An 18,251-nucleotide genomic window follows, 5' to 3' on the forward strand; every position below is an offset into this window, starting at 1 on the left:
CTGTATAAGGCCATAAGAAAACAAGAAAATGCTCATCCAGAAGCGGCGCTCCTAGTGGCCGCTATTAGTGGCCAGCAAGTCACATGTGCATCCAGAGGAAAAATAACTATAGAACACCTTTACTCCACACACAGAGTGTGATGCGTACTGAGTATACGAAGAGGCAGGACACAGACGCAGGAATTAGCAAGGTCAAGGTTTACTTAACAATCAGCAAGAGAAATAACAAAGATCGAGTAAACAACACAAAGCTTAACAATCACACACAACATCATCCAGAACAGTCCAGGGCTAAATAGTGGTGGTGATGAGATGATGAGGTGCAGGTGTGCTGGAGGTGATTAGGGTGCGTTGGGTTTCTATTCCGGTGTTGCCGAGGTGGTGCGCTCAGACCGGTGGCTCATTAGACCGGCGAATCAAAGCGCCTGAGGGCAGCAACGGGAGGAGACGTGACAGTACCCCCCAACGGATCAGGTTGTAGGCACTCCTCAGGTCCAACTTGGTAAAGTACCGGGCCACTCGTAGCTGCTCAATGGCCGACGGAATCAGAGGGAGGGGGTACCTGTACTTGGTGGTGACTGCGTTCAGCCCCCTGTAGTCAATGCATGGTCTCAGTCTTCCGTCTTTTTTGGCCACGAAGAAGAAGCTGGCTGAATCAGGAGAAGTAGAGCGCCACATACTTCTCCATGGCCTCAGTCTCCGCCATGGAAAGGGGGTAAATGCGACTCTTTGGGGGGTGTTGTCCATCCAGCAGGTCAATGGCGCAGTCCCAGGGCCTGTGAGGAGAGAGACACATAGCCTTTAATGAAAAGAAGACATCGGAGAGATCTGCATACTCACGTGGAATGTTGGGCTGGAGGGCGAACTCCGGACTCTCCACTGACATGGAACATTAAACCACCAGCAGTCAGGTCTTCCGGCATGAGGTGGACCTGGCTGTGATCCTCTTGGTGCTCCAATTAATGGTGGGGTTGTGTAGTCTGAGCCAAGGCAATCCCAAGACGATCCGGTGAAGGGGTGACATGACGATGTGGAATGACAGCTCCTCGTGGTCCTCCGGTAGTGTGGTAATGGTGATGGTGAAGGGGAGAGTGACGTGCGTGATCCAATGGGTTTATTGTCCAGTGAGGTGACGTGTAGCGGAGATGGCAGTTGCACGGTGGGGAACCCCCATTCAGAGACCAGCTCCCTATCTATAAGTTTCCCCGCTGATCCGGAATGTATCATTGCGGTAGAAATGGAAGAGAAGGAATAACCAGTCACAGATAGGAGCTGACATAACACTCACGGAGCGGTGATGGGAGTCATACCGCCTAGATAGGGAGCCACCAGGAGATCTGTGGTCCATGGTGGTGTAGGGGGTGCTGCCCACCTCCATGGGTGAGGCTTCCATAGCTCAGATGGGGTGAGCGTTGAGGCTCCGGGAGGTGTTGGGAACGTCGTCTCTCTCTCAACATGTCGTCAAGACAGATGGACGTGGTGATGAGGGTATCAAGGTCCATCTCGTCATCCTGACATGCGAGTTCCGTCTTGATGTCCTCCCGTAAGCCTCTCCTGAAGGCCGTGCGCAGAGCATGCTCATTCCAGCCGGAAGACGCCGCCACCGTGCGAAAGCTCAGAGCGTATTTGGACGCAGGCCCCTCTCTCTGTTGTAGATGGAGGAGACGCTCACCCCCATCCTTTCCCTCCATGGGATGATCAAACACCGACCTGAACCTAGCAAGGAAGGTGGGGTAGGGAAGTGCCACTGCCTCCTCTCCTTCCCAGACTGCCGTGGCCCAATCCAGCCCTTTTTCCTTTAAGAAGCGAAATCACCAGTGTTATCCTGGCTTGGTCAGATGGATATGCCCCGGCTAACGAGCCAGATAAAGGGAAACCGGTAGCAGGAAGCCGCTACATTTAGTAGTTTTACCGTCATAGCGCTCCGGTAGGGCGAGGGTTCCCGCAGGAGTGGGTGATAGCACAGGAACAGGTGGATTGGGGGCACTCGCCGCTCCCTGAGGTGGAACCGGAGCGCTGGGCAGATTATGCAGAGTTTGGAGCACTTCCTGCATGGCGGCGTTCAACTGGGCAAGCTACTGCTGGTGCTGGCTAAATAGGGGTGGTGATGAGATGATGAGGTACATTCGCACCGAGCTAAAGGCTAGAGCTGCCGCTTTCAAGGAGCAGGACTCTAATCCGGATGCTTATAAGAAATCCTGCTATGCCCTCAGACGAACCATCAAACAGGCAAAGCGTCAATACAGGACTAAGATTGAATCCTACTACACCGGCTCTGACACTTGTTGGATGTGGCAGGGCATGCAAACTATTACGGACTACAAAGAGAAACCCAGCCGCAAGCTGCACAGTGACGCGAGCCTACCATACGGGCTAAACACCTTTTATGCTCTCTCCGAGGCAATCAACACTGAAGCATGCATGAGAGCACCAGCTGTTCTGGACGACTGTGTGATCACGCTCTCCATAGCCGATGTGAGCAAGACTTTTTAAACAGGTCAACATTCACAAGGCCGCAGAGCCAGACGGATTACCAGGACGTGTACTCAGAGCATGCACAGACCAACTGGCAAGTGTCTTCAATTACATTTTCAACCTCTCCCTGACCAAGTCTGTAATACCTACATGTTTCAATCAGACCACCATAGTCCCTGTGCCCAAGAAAGTGAAGGTAACTGCCTAAATGACTACCACCCCGTAGCACTCATGTTGGTAGCCATGAAGTGCTTTGAAAGGCTGGTCATGGCTCACATCAACACCATCATCCCGGAAACCCTAGACCCACTCCAATTCGCATACCGCCCCAACAGATCCACAGACGACGCAATCTCAATCGCACTCCACACTGCCCTTTCCCACCTGGACAAAAGGAACACCTATGTGAGAATGCTGTTCATTGACAACAGCTCAGCATTCAACACCATAGTGTCCAAAACGCTCATCACTAAGCAAAGGACCCTGGGACTAAACACACATCAAGTTGGTAAGGGTAGGCAACAACACATCTGCCACGCTGATCCTCATCACGGGGACCCCTCAGGGGTGCATGCTTAGTCCCCTCCTGTACTCCCTCTTCACCCACGACTGCGTGGCCAAGCACGACTCCAACACCATCATTACGTTTGCTGATGACACAACAGTGGTAGGCCTGATCACCGACAACGATGAGACAGCCTATAGGGAGGAGGTCAGAGACCTGGCAGTGTGATGCCAGGACAACAACCTCTCCCTCAACATGAGCAAGACAAAGGAGCTGATCGTGGACTACAGGAAAAGGAGGGCTGAACATGGCCCCATTCACATCGACAGGGCTGTAATGGAGCGGGTTGAGAGCTTCAAGTTCCTTGGTGTCCGCATCACCAACAAACTGTCATGTTCCAAACACACCAAGACAGTCGTGAAGAGGGCACGACAGCGCCTTTTCCCCCTCAGAAGACTGAAAAGATTTGGCATGGGTCCCCAGATCCTCAAAAAGTTCTACAGCTGCACCATCGAGAGCGTCCTGGCCTGGTTGGGCAACTGCTCGGCATCCAATCGTAAGGCGCTGCAGAGGGTGGTGTGTATGGACCAGTACATCACTGGGGCCAAGCTTCCTGCCATCCAGGACCTATATACTAGGCGGTGTCAGAGGCAGGCCCAAAAAATTGTAAAAGACTACAGTCACCCAAGTCATAGACTGTTCTCTCTGCTACCGAACGGCAAGCGGTACCGGAGTGCCAAGTCTAGGTTCAAAAGGCTCCTTAACAGCTTCTACCCCCAAGCCATAAGACTGTTGAACAATTAATTAAATAGCCATCCGGACTGTTTGCATTGACACCCCTCCCCCCTTTGTTTTTAGACTGCTGTTTATTATCTATACGTAATCACTTTACCTACATGTACAAATTGGCTGTGTCTTATTAATTGCCATCTTGTTCTGCTTTTTATCTTCAAACAATTTACTGTTAAAAAGAAAGACTTCATTGGGGTTAGCGGAGTTTCTCAACTCCATGATATGTACATCTCGGTGGAGTTGGGTTGCGACGACTGTGGGCGAAGTGGTTGTATTTGACAAAATAGTCGGTGGTTGTATTTTTCGAAAGTTGTTTAAAAATTATGGATTTCAGCGAACAATGAAAGGCACCCAGCTATAGAGGACAAACATAGGTACATGGCAAGGGTTTAAGAATTTCCATTCTTACAAGTATCGGCTGACAGCGACTCAATGTCAGAGGTTCAGTCCACCCACAGTCGTCTCCGCTCAACTCCATTGATGTGGTGTACATGGTGGAGTTGAGAAAAGCTCTGGCACATTGGGGTGTATTTTGTATACTTCAATCAACAGCTGGATTTTTCCCAAGCTAAATGAGAACCTACCAACCCAGGTTATGAAACATTGCAGGGAAACCTTACGTGACAATCCTCCAAGACAGAATGAACCGGTCCGTATCCCATCAACCCCTCTTCACATGTGTCTGGGTTGGGGTTGATAGAGCACCTTCACCATGTCACATGATTACTAATCCCTTCAAAAAGATCAGCAGAGTAGGAGCTTTTTGAGAACCACCGTCTCTCTAGGACATGTTTTATAACAACTAGGAATTATAGGAGATGATTTAGCCAGAAAAGCCTGCAAACCAGGGCCTATTCTGTTTTCATGGGAGTTATCCCCTACATTCAGGCAGACAGACAGATGCACAGACTCAACCAGAGACAGGAAGACCGACAGGGAGCAGAATAGCTGATGTGAATTGGCTTAATCAGGCCTGGGCTCTGTAATCATAGCTGACTACTTGGCTGATGCTAATTCCGTGCACGTTAATTGCAATTAGCTCCTTGTCTGAAATGAAAGCAAGGTTGTTGAGCAACTATTTATGATGAAAAGGCCATCTGATGGCAGTCTGTATGTGTGAAGGAGCTGCTCAGATAAGTGCAGACATTGACTTGAGTGACAGCAACACGCCACTTCCACACAGTTTATACTTATGATAACTGCCTGACACTCTTTCTGTGTCCAATGTTAAAGCCACTCCAATGTGAGAGATGACCTGGAAGTGAATTTAGAATAGCTACATGGAGAAAGAATGATACTGACAGGCATTGAATATACCTGTAACTATTATTTTTAATGGAATGTTCCCTTTATCTCTCTGGGTGAAGGCTTGGCCAAGGAAGCTCACGTCGTTTATTTTCAGGGTCTAGAGGAGTAAGTACAACTCCATGTTACCAGATGTTGTAATAAATGGCACAATGTAATGGTGAATGTAATGGTACGTTATTTGTCCGAACTGGGTGGGCAGGTGTTTTAGAGCTTGGACTGTAGTATGTTGAATGAACAATAAAGAGTGACTATGAAAGGTGATAGTAAGAAGCAGGGAGAGGAAAAATGGCTGGTAGAGAGCTGGGGAAATGAACACAGCAGGGACTACTGAAAAAGAAACAGCATTTTGTGTCAACATTTAAATGGTTCCTATTATACTGTAGTTTGGCTTTTTATAACATCAGCTTGGCTCTGTAAGATGTCTCCCCTGTTACGAATGTGTTGTGAGTGAATTACCTCTAAATGCTGTTTGGTTTGTAAGCACAGTGAAAAGCCTGCTGGGTCTGGCGTCTCTTATGTCTCACACATCCACACACAAATACACTCTCTCACATGCTGTACAGACACATTCACACATACACACTTGGCACACTCAATATTGTCACACACAGACACTTACAGACAGGCTCTCAGAGACACATGCATACACACACATACTGCCGGTCACCAGGACATGGTCTCCCCTGAGATGTGTTGTGTTGCAGCCAGCTGCCCAGGCAGGCTGAGTGTTTGTGCTCTGCTGCCTGCCAATGAGTCAACTGGTGCTGCTGTTTGCTCCACTCAGTCCCCCTCCCTCCCCAGCAGCGAGCCAGGTGACGGCCATCATTAGCCTTATTCTCCCGCCACTGCAGTGGATCCAGTTACAATTAGTGTTAACGCCACCTCATGTTTCTACACTAAGGCAGGTGATGACATGGGCAGTATGATGTGTGGATGAACATGATGTATGAGTGGGACATGTTTAGTTCAAAGCATTGTCATGTTGCCGGCCGCTATAGAACACTGGGATGTACAGTATTGTATTTCAATAGTTATGTGTGGGCTAGTGTGTGTGTGCGTGCGTGTTTGGGGGACTTTTAGATCTGAAACACCATTTGACCTCCATCAGAGTAGTCTAACAGATCAGTGTTGTTGCACGCAATCAAACTCAAAATGACAAAACATTGTCTGTTGTTGTCTCGTGAAGTCACTCAAAGCTCAGAGTTGAGTTAAGTTCTCAGAGGATATTTCAAAGGTCATAATCATGTCTCTCTCATCTTCTGTTTGAGGAGAAAGCATACTTGAAAACACAGTAACTCAATTTATTAGGAGTGCTTATTTTTGTGGAGGGAACATGAAAATGATTATGAAAATGATTATAAACCAGTACATCAAGAAGAACGTCTTTGTTGACTTCTGTACCTTTGAACCAAACAGAGCTCTCTATAATGCACTGTGGACTGGAGTCAGTGGTTTGCTAGCGTGACCTCACTTCAGAGCCAGGAGTTAACTCATTTTAAAGGATACTTCATGCTGTATTATGGCCCTAATAAAAGGGAAGATTGTCTTCTCTCAGTGCCCCTCTGAGAGTGGCTGTGCTTTTGTTTGCTACTCACTCCCTTTTTTCTCCCTACGTGCCTCTCTCAGAGAATGGATGGACTGGCTGTGAGATTAGGGACTCTAATCAGAGCGCCGCAGATGAACTCCCAACAGGTTCTCTTCATCACACCCCACTGTGTTCCTGTCACTGTTTGATTGAGGGGTAGAATGAGGACAGTATAGCATGACTTGAATGCTCTGACTAATTTATAAACAACATATTAACTGATAATCAACTGTTTATAAACACTTTACAAGATACCCCAAGGGACGACTGGGATCAAAAATTGGCCCTGGCATTTCTAACAGAAAGGCCATTTTTTACCTGGAGGCCCCCACACAGGACAATTATTTCCCTTGATGCCCCCATAATTAGCCAGATAATGATACATTTGTTTAAAAAAAAAGTTAGACAGGCCCACTAGGCTACAAATGTACCAGCCCATCTGACATTTGCCTGAAATGCCAGATGACTAGTCTGCCCATGAGTTACTCACTTAAAGAATCTTAGTATAAGGTAATGCCCATAGAACCAGATATTGTTTTTTTTATGGTGCAGGAGACTGATATTGATACTCTTTTTGTACGAAAAAGCAGTCATCTTTCAGTGGGCACTGTATCTGTGTAGGAAGTGGTTCGTGTTGACTGTTATATGTGTGATCCTGTTGGCATGGACGGAAATGATTCTCACTTTCTCTTCCTTTCCCCCAGAAAACAGTTCCTCTGGACTTAATCTCTCTCTTTAATCTGTCCAGGCAGTCACTCATTCAGGCAGGATGAGGATTACTGGAGAAAGCCATTCATCTATAGTCCAGAAAAAATGTCCACTATCTATCATGGACACCAGAAAATTAGGTTGGTGTTAAGAATAAATGTATAGTTTTGCATATTTTTTTCATAGCTTTATACTGCTTGCATGTGCTAGTATGTGCATTTGTGAGTGTGAAATAATTTGAGTTAAAGTCATAAAACTCAATGAGGGTATTTTTATTTTTTTTACCCCTTTTTCGTGATATCCAATTGGTAGTTACAGTCTTGTCCCGTCACTGCAACTCCCGTACGGACTCGGAGAGGCGAAGGTCGAGAGCCATGCGTCCTCCGAAACACGACCCTGCCAAGCCACACTGCTTCTTGAAGCCAGCTGCACCAATGTGTCAGAAGAAACACCGTACAACTGGTGACCGTATCAGCGTGCATGCGCCCGGCCCGCCACAGGAATCGCTAGAGCGCGATGGGACAAGGACATCCCAGTCGGCCAAACCCTCCCCTAACCGGACGACGCTGGGCCAATTGTGCGTCGCCTCATGGGTCTCCCGGTTGCGGCCTGCTGCGACACAGCCCGGGATCGAACCCGGATCTGTAGTGACGCCTCAAGCACTGCAGTGCCTTAGACCGCTGCGCCACTCGGGAGGCCCCATGAGGGTATTTTTTACTCTGCTACATGTGCGTGCATGTGTGCGTGCTTGTGTGTCGATGTTGTTCAGGGCAAGGCTGTGGGGCTGTGGAGGGGGTAATATGTGAGGATGGTTGATGATCCATTGAGCACTGCCTGGGTTTAGGGCTAGGAAAGGAGGCCAGGCCTGAGGTTAGCACTGAGGGTAGTAAGGCTTACACAAATATGTCCCTCCCTCCCTCTCATGGACCAGCAAACTAAAGAGACAAGGGCATGCGGACATTGCCTGCTAAGTCTATTCTAATGCAGAGCTCCAAAATAACATACAGAGAAATTGGAGACAAAACTAGAACACGGCTGTCCTGAGAAATGTCTTCGAAATTATGCTTTTGGGGAGTAGTAGCTTCACCAACACTGCAAAACTATTCCAGTCTGTTAGAGAGACAGAACACATGGAGGGAGAGAAGAGAGGCATTAAGCCTAGGTCATGTAGACTGCAGAGAGAGAAATTATTCAGCGACTACTGGTAGGAGGGTGAGAAAATAATATAAAATCAAAATGTAATCAAAGTTTATTGGTTGTGTACACAGTTTAGCAGATGGTATAGCGGATGCAGTGAAATGCCTGTGTTACTAGCTCCTAACAGGGCAGTACAATGACAAACAAGTACACAAATAATAGAAACGAGAAATCAAGAATGTACGAACGAATAAAATTAACAACCCAAATAACACTATCAATAATCCATATACAATCTATGCGTATACAAAAATGTATACTAAGAATGATATGTACAGCTGTAGATATATTACAGTGAGCTATGTCAAGAATCCAGTCGATAAATATGCGGTGTGTATAAGCGCTATAACAAAAATGCAATGTACAGTAGTAGAAATATTAGAATGAGCTATGTGAATAATACAGTATATGAATACACAGTGTGAAAAACAGTATAAAAGAAACGGGAAGTGTCCAGTGTTTAATGTCTCTATGTACATGGGGCAGCAGAGTTGGCTGCTTGTGTACAGTTGAAGTCGGAAGTTTATATACACCTTAGCCAAATACATTTAAACTCAATTCCTGACATTTAATCCTAGTAAAAATTCCCTGTCTTAGGTCAGTTAGGATCACCACTTTATTTTATGAATGTGAAATGTCAGAATAATAGTAGAGAGAATTATTTATTTAAGCTTTTATTTCTTTCATCACATTCCCAGTGGGTCAGACGTTTACATACACTCAATTAGTATTTGGTAGCATTGCCTTTAAATTGTTTAACTTGGGTCAAACGTTTTGAGTAACCTTCCACAAGCTTCCCACAATAAATTGGGTGAATTTTGTCCCATTCCTCCTGACAGAGCTGGTGTAACTGAGTCAGGTTTGTAGGCCTCCTTGCTCGCACACACTTTTTCAGTTCTGCCCACAAATGTTCTATAGGATTGAGGTCAGGGCTTTGTGATGGCCACTCCAATACCTTGACTTTGTTGTCTTTAAGCCATTTTGCCACAACTTTGGAAGTATACTTGGGGTCATTGTCCATTTGGAAGACCCATTTGCGACCAAGCTTGATGTCTTGAGATGTTGCTTCAATATATCGACATAATTTTCCTTCCTCATGATGCCATCTATTTTGTGAAGTGCACCAGTCCCTCCTGCAGCAAAGCACCCCCACAGCATGATGCTGCCACCACCGTGCTTCACGGTTGGGATGGTGTTCTTCGGCTTGCAAGCACCCCCTTTTTCCTCCAAACATAACGATGGTCATTATGGCCAAACAGTTCCATTTTTGTTTCATCAGACCAGAGGACATTTCTCCAAAAAGTATGATCTTTGTCCCCATGTGCAGTTGCAAACCGTAGTCTGGCTTTTTTATGGCGGTTTTGGAGCAGTGGCTTCTTCCTTGCTGAGCGGCCTTTCAGGTTATGTTGATATAGGACCCGTTTTACTGTGGATATAGATACTTTTGTACCTGTGTCCTCCAGCATCTTCACAAGGTCCTTTGCTGTTGTTCTGGGATTGATTTGCACTTTTCGCACCAAAGTACGTTCATTTCTAGGAGACAGAACGCGTCTCCTTCCTGAGCGGTATGACGGCTGCGTGGTCTCATGGTGTTTATACTTGCATACTATTGTTTGTACAGATGAACGTGGTACCTTCAGGCGTTTGGAAATTGCTCCCAAGGATGAACCAGACTTGTGGAGGTCTACAATTTTTTTCTAAGGTCTTGGCTGATTTCTTTTGATTTTCCCATGATGTCAAGCAAAGAGGCACTGAGTTTGAAGGTAGGCCTTGAAATACATCCACAGGTACACCTCCAATTGACTCAAATGATGTCAATTAGCCTATCAGAAGCTTCTAAAGCCATGACATCATTTTCTGGAATTTTCCAAGCTGTTTAAAGGCACAGTCAACTTAGTGTATGTAAACTTCTGACCCACTGGAATTGTGATACAGTGAATTATAAGTGAAATAATCTGTCTGTAAACAATTGTTAGAAAAATTACTTGTGTCATGCACAAAGTAGATGTCCCAACCAACTTGCCAAAACTATAGTTTGTTAACAAGAAATGTGTGGAGTGGTTGAAAAACAAGTTTTAATGACTCCAACCTAAGTGTATGTAAACTTCCGACTTCAACTGTATGTGCTTGTGTTTGTGAGTATGGGCAAATGCGTGTTTGTGAGTGTATATGTGAGTACAGGAGTCTCTGTGTGTATGTGAGCTTGTGTGTGTGTGTTTTGTGTGAGTGAGTCTATCTTTGTCTCCTACTACAGGAGATGGCTGTTCAACAGTCTGATGGCCTGGAGATAGAAGCTGTTTTTCAGTCTTTCAGTCCCTGGCTTTGATGCACTTGTACTGTCTCTGTCTGCTAGATGGTAGCAAAGTGAACAGACCATGACTCGGGTGGCTGAGGTCCTTGATGATCTTCTTGCCCTTACTTTGACACAGAGTGCTGTAAATGTCCTGGAGGGCAGGTAGCGTGCCCCCGGTGATGCGTTGGGCTGACCGCCCCATCCTCTGAAGAGCCATTTGGTTGAGGGCGGTGCAGTTGCTGTAACAGGCGGTGATGCAGCCCGACAGAATGCTCTCAATGGCGCATATGTAGAAGTTTGTGAGGGTCTTATGGGCCATGCCGAATTCTTCAGCCTTCTTCTCCAAGGTGTCGGTGTGGTGGGACCATTTCAGGTCCTCAGTGATGTGCACACCAAGGAACTTGAAGCTTTTGACACTCTCCACTGCGGCCCAGTTGATGTGGATTGGGGTGCGTTGTCTCCTGTTGTCCACGATCAGCTCCTTTGTTTTTGTTGTTGTTGAGGGAGAGGTTATTTTCCTGGCACCACTCTGCCAGGGCTCTAACCTCCTCCCTGTAGGCTGTCTCGTTGTTGTTGGTAATCAGGCCTACCACTGTCATGTCGTCAGCAGACTTGATGATTGAGTTGGAGTCGTGCGTAGCCACACAGTCATGGGTGAACAGGGAGTACAGAAGGGGACTGAGCACACACCCCTGGGTGGCTCCCGTGTGACAGAGGTGTTGTTGCCTACCCTCACCACCCAGTTGCACAGGGAGGGGTTTTGACCCAGGGCCCTGAGCTTAGTGACAAGCTTGTAGGGCACTATGGTGTTGAAAGCAGAGCTGTAGTCGATGAACAGCATTCTCACACAGGTATTCCTCTTGTCCAGGTGGGATAAGGTGGTGTGCAGTGCAACAGAGATTGCGTCGTCCGTGGATCTTTTGGGGCAGTATGCAAATTGTAGTGTGTCTAGTGTGTCGGGCAATGTAAATGGTCCTTGACTAGCCTCTCAAAGCACTTCATGTTGACAAAGGTGAGTGCTTCAGGGCGATAGTCATTTATCTTAGCTTGCTTGGATACAAGCACAATGGTGACATCTTGAAACAATGGTGAACATCTTGAAGCAAGTGGGGACAACAGACTAGAATAGGAAGAGGCGAATATGTCCTTAAACACTCCAACCAGCTGGTCTGTGCATGCACTGAGGACGCGGCTTGGTATGCCGTCCGGGGGTTAACACTCTTGAAAGTCCAACTCATGTCAGCTACAGAGATCGGGAGCCCGCAGTCCTCATGAGCAGCAAGGGCCCACGATGGCGGCTCTGTGTTGTTTTCATCGAAGCGGACGAAGAATGTGTTGTGTTTCCACACCTCACAAGCTACAGACAAGAGATAACATGGAAAGCGGCATTACACAACTAGGGATTATGTTCACAAGTCTGATTGTCCTTTAGCCATGTCTTTATGTTTTTTGTGAATGTGTGATAGATGGTGCATTTGTCTGTGTCTGATGGCAGTGTGTTCCAGACATGGGAAGCGCTCTCAAAGAGAAAGCAGATTGACTAAAGGTGCTTTTCCTTAAGGGAACTACAGTCACCCCTCATGGCAGACCTTGTGGATCTGCTGCCATGGGTTTGGGTTTTCTGTTTGACAAAGTACTAAGTAGACAGGGAGCCAAGCCATTTAGGATCTTGAATACAAGACGTGTCGGTGTATTGCACAAGATTTTCCCAACTCAGGAGCTCATGCTTTCTGAGGATGTAACGGTGATGATTACTATTGGGCTTTCTATCAAGCACTTTGAGAGCCTGTTTGTAGACAGACTGAATAGGTTTTAATGTTGTACAGCAAGCTTGGGCCCAACTAGTCAAGCAGTATGTTAACTGGGGGAGTATCATAGCATTGAAGTACAGTTTTGCTACCTCTGTAGTCAAACAATTTCGTATGAATCGGAAATTAGCTGGATTGTATTTGGTTATTTTAGTTACTTTTTCACCTGCTTTTTAAAAGAGAGGTTGGAATCAAGTAATGATGCCAAGGTACTTAAAATCAGATACCACCTGGAGCTTCTCCCCTGGCACATAGACATCTGGCTCAGTAGCATCAGTTGCCCTCTTTGTGAAGAATATGCAGACTGTTTTTTTCACATTGAGATGCAAACATGAGTCACTGAGACACTTTGTAACCTGGACCATTACAGTAGTGAGTTCTTGTGCAACTTGTTGTTTGCTCTTTGCATGCTCATATATCACTGTATTATCTGTATAAATTTGAACTTCAGACACAAGGCAGATCATTAATGTACAGGCTTAACAGTAGGGGCCCCAGTATCGACCCTTGGGGCACGCCCACATCATAGCTGAGAGTGGGCGACAGCTCATTGCTCAGTCTGACACACTGGGTTCTGCCTTCAAGGTATGATTTCATCCATCTCAAGGCATCGGGGGAAAAGTTGAACTTGGACAGTTTTGTGATTAACAGTATAAAAAGCTTTCCTTAGGTCTAGAAATACAGCCCCAGCAACGCCCCGTGTCTGAGCCATTGAATTGCGACTCCACTTTGTCCCTGTAATGTATTTTCGCCTTTGATTGATTTATGGAGGTCGTAGCTGGTCTGTTTGTACTCATCCATGTTCCCAGTCACCTTACCGTGGTTAAATGCTATGGTTCGCACTTTCAGTTTTGCGCGAAGGCTGCCATCTATCCATGGTTTTTGGTTTGGATATGTTCTAATTGTCACTGTAGGAACAACATCTTCTATGCACTTCCTGATCAACCCAGTGACAGAGTCATTGTAATCGTCAATGTTATTCCCAGAGGCGACCTGGAGCATATCCCAGTCCACATGATCAAAACAGTCTTGTAGTATGGATTCCGATTGGGCAGACCAACGTTAACCATACATTACCACAGGTGATTCCTGCTTTAAATTCTGCCCATAGGTGGGGAGGAGCAGAATGGAGGCGTGATCTGATTTGCAGAAGGGCAGGCGTGGGAGGGCCTTGTAGCCGTTTTGGAAGGGAGAATAACAATGGTGAAGCGTCTTCTCTACCCGTGTGGCACAGGTGATGTGTTGGTGAAATTTCAGGAGAATTTTCTTCAGATTCCCTTTATTAAAGTCCCCAGCTACAACAAATGCGGCCTCAGCTTGTGTGGTTTCCAGTTTGCTCAAAGTCCCGTATAGTTCCTTGAGTGCCACCGTGGTGTCGGCTTGAGGAGGGATTTAAACGGCCATGACAATAACCGATGTGAATTATGTTGGGAGGTAATGGGGTCGGATTTGATGGTGATGTATTCCAGATCAAGAGAGCAAAAGGTCTTCAGTTTTTGTTCATTGCAAAAATCACACAATGAGTTATTAATCATCAAAAATACCCCTCCACCTTTGCTTAAACAATTTGAGATTCTTCAAAGTAGCCACCCTTTGCCTTGATGACAGCTTTGCACACTCTTGGCATTCTCTCAACCAGCTTCATGAGGTAGTCACCTGGAATGCATTTCCATTAACAGGTGTGCCTTGTTAAATGCTAATTTGTGGAATTTCTTTCCTTTTTAATGTATTTGAGCCAATAATTTGTGTTGTGACAAGGTAGGGTTGGTATACAGAAGATAGCCCTATTTGGTAAAAGACCAAGTCCATATTATGGCAAGAACAGCTCAAATAAGCAAAGAGAAACGACTGTCCATCATTACTTTAAGACATGAAGGTCAGTCAATCCAGAAAATGTCAAGAACTTTGAAAGTTTCTTCAAGTGTGGTCGCAAAAAACAGTAAGCGCTATGATGAAACTGGCTCTCATGAGGACCGCCACAGGAAAGGAAGACCCAGAGTTACCTCTGCTGCAGAGGATAAGTTCATTAGAGTTACCAGCCTCGGAAATCGGCAATTAACTTTACCTCAGATTGCAGCCCAAATAAATGCTTCACAGAGTTCAAGTAACAGACACATCTCAACATCAACTGTTCAGAGGAGACTGCGTGAATCAAGCCTTTATGGTCGAATTGCTGCAGAGAAACCACTACTAAAGGACACCAATAAGAAGAAGAGACCAGCTTGGGCCAAGAAACACTAGCAATGGACATTAGACCAGTGGAAATCTGTCCTTTGGTCCGATGAGTCCAAATTTGAGATTTTTGGTTCCAACAGCCGTGTCTTTGTGAGACACAGAGTAGGTGAACGGATGATCTCCGCATGTGTGGTTCCCACCGTGAAGCATGGAAGAGGAGGTGTGATGGTTTGGGGGTGCTTTGATGGTGACAATGTCTGTGAATTATTTAGAATTCAAGGCACACTTAACCAGCATTGGCTACCACAGCATTCTGCAGCGATATGCCATCCCATCTGGTTTGTGCTTAGTGGGGCTATCATTTGTTTTTCAACAGGACAATGACCCAAAACACACCTCCAGGCTGTGTAAGGGCTATTTGACCAAGTGATGGAGTGCTGAGAGTGATGGAGTGCTGCATCAGATGACCTGGCCTCCACAATCACCCAAACTCAACCCAATTGAGATGGTTTGGGATGAGTTGGACCGCAGATTGAAGTAAAAGCAGCCAACAAGTGCTCAGCATATGTGGGAACTCTTTCAAGACTGTTGGAAAAGCATTCCTCATGAAGATAGTTGAGAGAATGCCAAGAGTGTGCAAAGCTGTCATCAAGGCAAAGGGTGGCTACTTTGAAGAATCTAAAATCTAAAATATATTTTGATTTGTTTAACACTTGTTGGGTTACTACATGATTTCATATGTGTTATTTCATAGCTTTGATGTCTTCACTATTATTCTACAATGTAGAAAATAGTAAAAATAAAGAAAAACCCTTGAATGAGTAGCTGTGTCCAAACTTTTGACTGGTACTGTATATAATAATTCCTGAGCTTTCTTATATCTCCTAGATATAGGACAGACACTTCAAAACCTTATTACTTATGATGATTTTTTTGACTGTCTCTTTTGCCATTTATGAATACAGTGGGGGAAAAAGTATTTAGTCAGCCACCAATTGTGCAAGTTCTCCCACTTAAAAAGATGAGAGAGGCCTGTAATTTTCATCATAGGTACACGTCAACTATGACAGACAAAATGAGGGAAAAAAAATCCAGAAAATCACATTGTAGGATTTTTAATGAATTTATTTGCAAATTATGGTGGAAAATAAGTATTTGGTCAATAACAAAAGTTTCTCAATACTTTGTTATATACCCTTTGTTGGCAATGACACAGGTCAAACGTTTTCTGTAAGTCTTCACAAGGTTTTCACACACTGTTGCTGGTATTTTGGCCCATTCCTCCATGCAGATCTCCTCTAGAGCAGTGATGTTTTGGGGCTGTCGCTGGGCAACACGGACTTTCAACTCCCTCCAAAGATTTTCTATGGGGGTTGAGATCTGGAGACTGGCTAGGCCACTCCAGGACCTTGAAATGCTTCTTCTACGAGCCACTCCTTCGTTGCCCGGGCGATGTGTTTGGGATCATTGCCATGCTGAAAGACCCAGCCACGTTTCATCTCCAATGCCCTTGCTGATGGAAGGAGGTTTTCACTCAAAATCTCACGATACATGGCCCCATTCATTATTTCCTTTCACGGATCAGTCGTCCTGGTCCCTTTGCAGAAAAACAGCCCCAAAGCATGATGTTTCCACCCCCATGCTTCACAGTAGGTATGGTGTTCTTTGGATGCAACTCAGCATTCTTTGTCCTCCAAACACGACGAGTTGAGTTTTTACCAAAAGTATTTAGTCAGCCACCAATTGTGCAAGTTCTCCCACTTAAAAAGATGAGACAGGCCTGTAATTTTCATCATAGGTACACGTCAACTATGACAGACAAATTGAGGAAAAGAAATCCAGAAAATCACATTGTAGGATTTTTATGAATTTATTTGCAAATTATGGTGGAAAATAAGTATTTGGTCACCTACAAACAAGCAAGATTTCTGGCTCTCACAGACCTGTAACTTCTTCTTTAAGAGGCTCCTCTGTCCTCCACTCGTTACCTGTATTAATGGCACCTGTTTGAACTTGTTATCAGTATAAAAGACACCTGTCCACAACCTCAAACAGTCACACTCCAAACTCCACTATGGCCAAGACCAAAGAGCTGTCAAAGGACACCAGAAACAAAATTGTAGACCTGCACCAGGCTGGGAAGACTGAATCTGCAATAGGTGAAGCAGCTTGGTTTGAATAAATCAACTGTGGGAGCAATTATTAGGAAATGGAAGACATACAAGACCACTGATAATCTCCTCGATCTGGGGCTCCACGCAAGATCTCACCCGGTGGGGTCAAAATGATCACAAGAACGGTGAGCAAAATCCCCAGAACCACACGGGGGACCTAGTGAATGACCAGCAGAGAGCTGGGACCAAAGTAACAAAGCCTACCATCAGTACACACTACGCCGCCAGGGACTCAAATCCTGCAGTGCCAGACGTGTCCCCTGCTTAAGCCAGTACATGTCCAGGCCCGTCTGAAGTTTGCTAGAGTGCATTTGGATGATCCAGAAGAGGATTGGGAGAATGTCATGTGGTCAGATGAAACCAAAATAGAACTTTTGGTAAAAACTCAACTCGCTCGTGTTTGGAGGACAAAGAATGCTGAGTTGCATCCAAAGAACACCATACCTACTGTGAAGCATGGGGGGTGGAAACATCATGCTTTGGGGCTGTTTTTCTGCAAAGGGACCAGGACGACTGATCCGTGTAAAGGAAAGAATGAATGGGGCCATGTATCGTGAGATTTTGAGTGAAAACCTCCTTCCATCAGCAAGGGCATTGAAGATGAAATGTGGCTGGGTCTTTCAGCATGACAATGATCCCAAACACACCGCCCGGGCAACGAAGGAGTGGCTTCGTAAGAAGCATTTCAAGGTCCTGGAGTGGCCTAGCCAGTCTCCAGATCTCAACCCCATAGAAAATCTTTGGAGGGAGTTGAAAGTCCGTGTTGCCCAGCGACAGCCCCAAAACATCACTGCTCTAGAGGAGATCTGCATGGAGGAATGGGCCAAAATACCAGCAACAGTTGATGAAAACCTTGTGAAGACTTACAGAAAACGTTTGACCTGTGTCATTGCAAACAAAGGGTATATAACAAAGTATTGAGAAACTTTTGTTATTGACCAAATACTTATTTTCCACCATAATATGCAAATAAATTCATAAAAAATCCTACAATGTGATTTTCTGGAAAAAAAATTCTCAACTTGTCTGTCATAGTTGACGTGTACCTATGATGAAAATGACAGGCCTCTCTCATCTTTTTAAGTGGGAGAACTTGCACAATTGGTAGCTGACTAAATACTTTTTTCCCCCACTGTATATATGAATACATTTTTTCAAAGTTATTCAAGTATAAATTACCAAAGTTATGAGATATTGTCATAGATTTTCTGTTAATTACCTAAATTAATCA

The sequence above is a fragment of the Coregonus clupeaformis genome, unplaced genomic scaffold (assembly GCF_020615455.1).
Source record: "Coregonus clupeaformis isolate EN_2021a unplaced genomic scaffold, ASM2061545v1 scaf1106, whole genome shotgun sequence".
Taxonomy (NCBI): domain Eukaryota; kingdom Metazoa; phylum Chordata; class Actinopteri; order Salmoniformes; family Salmonidae; genus Coregonus; species Coregonus clupeaformis.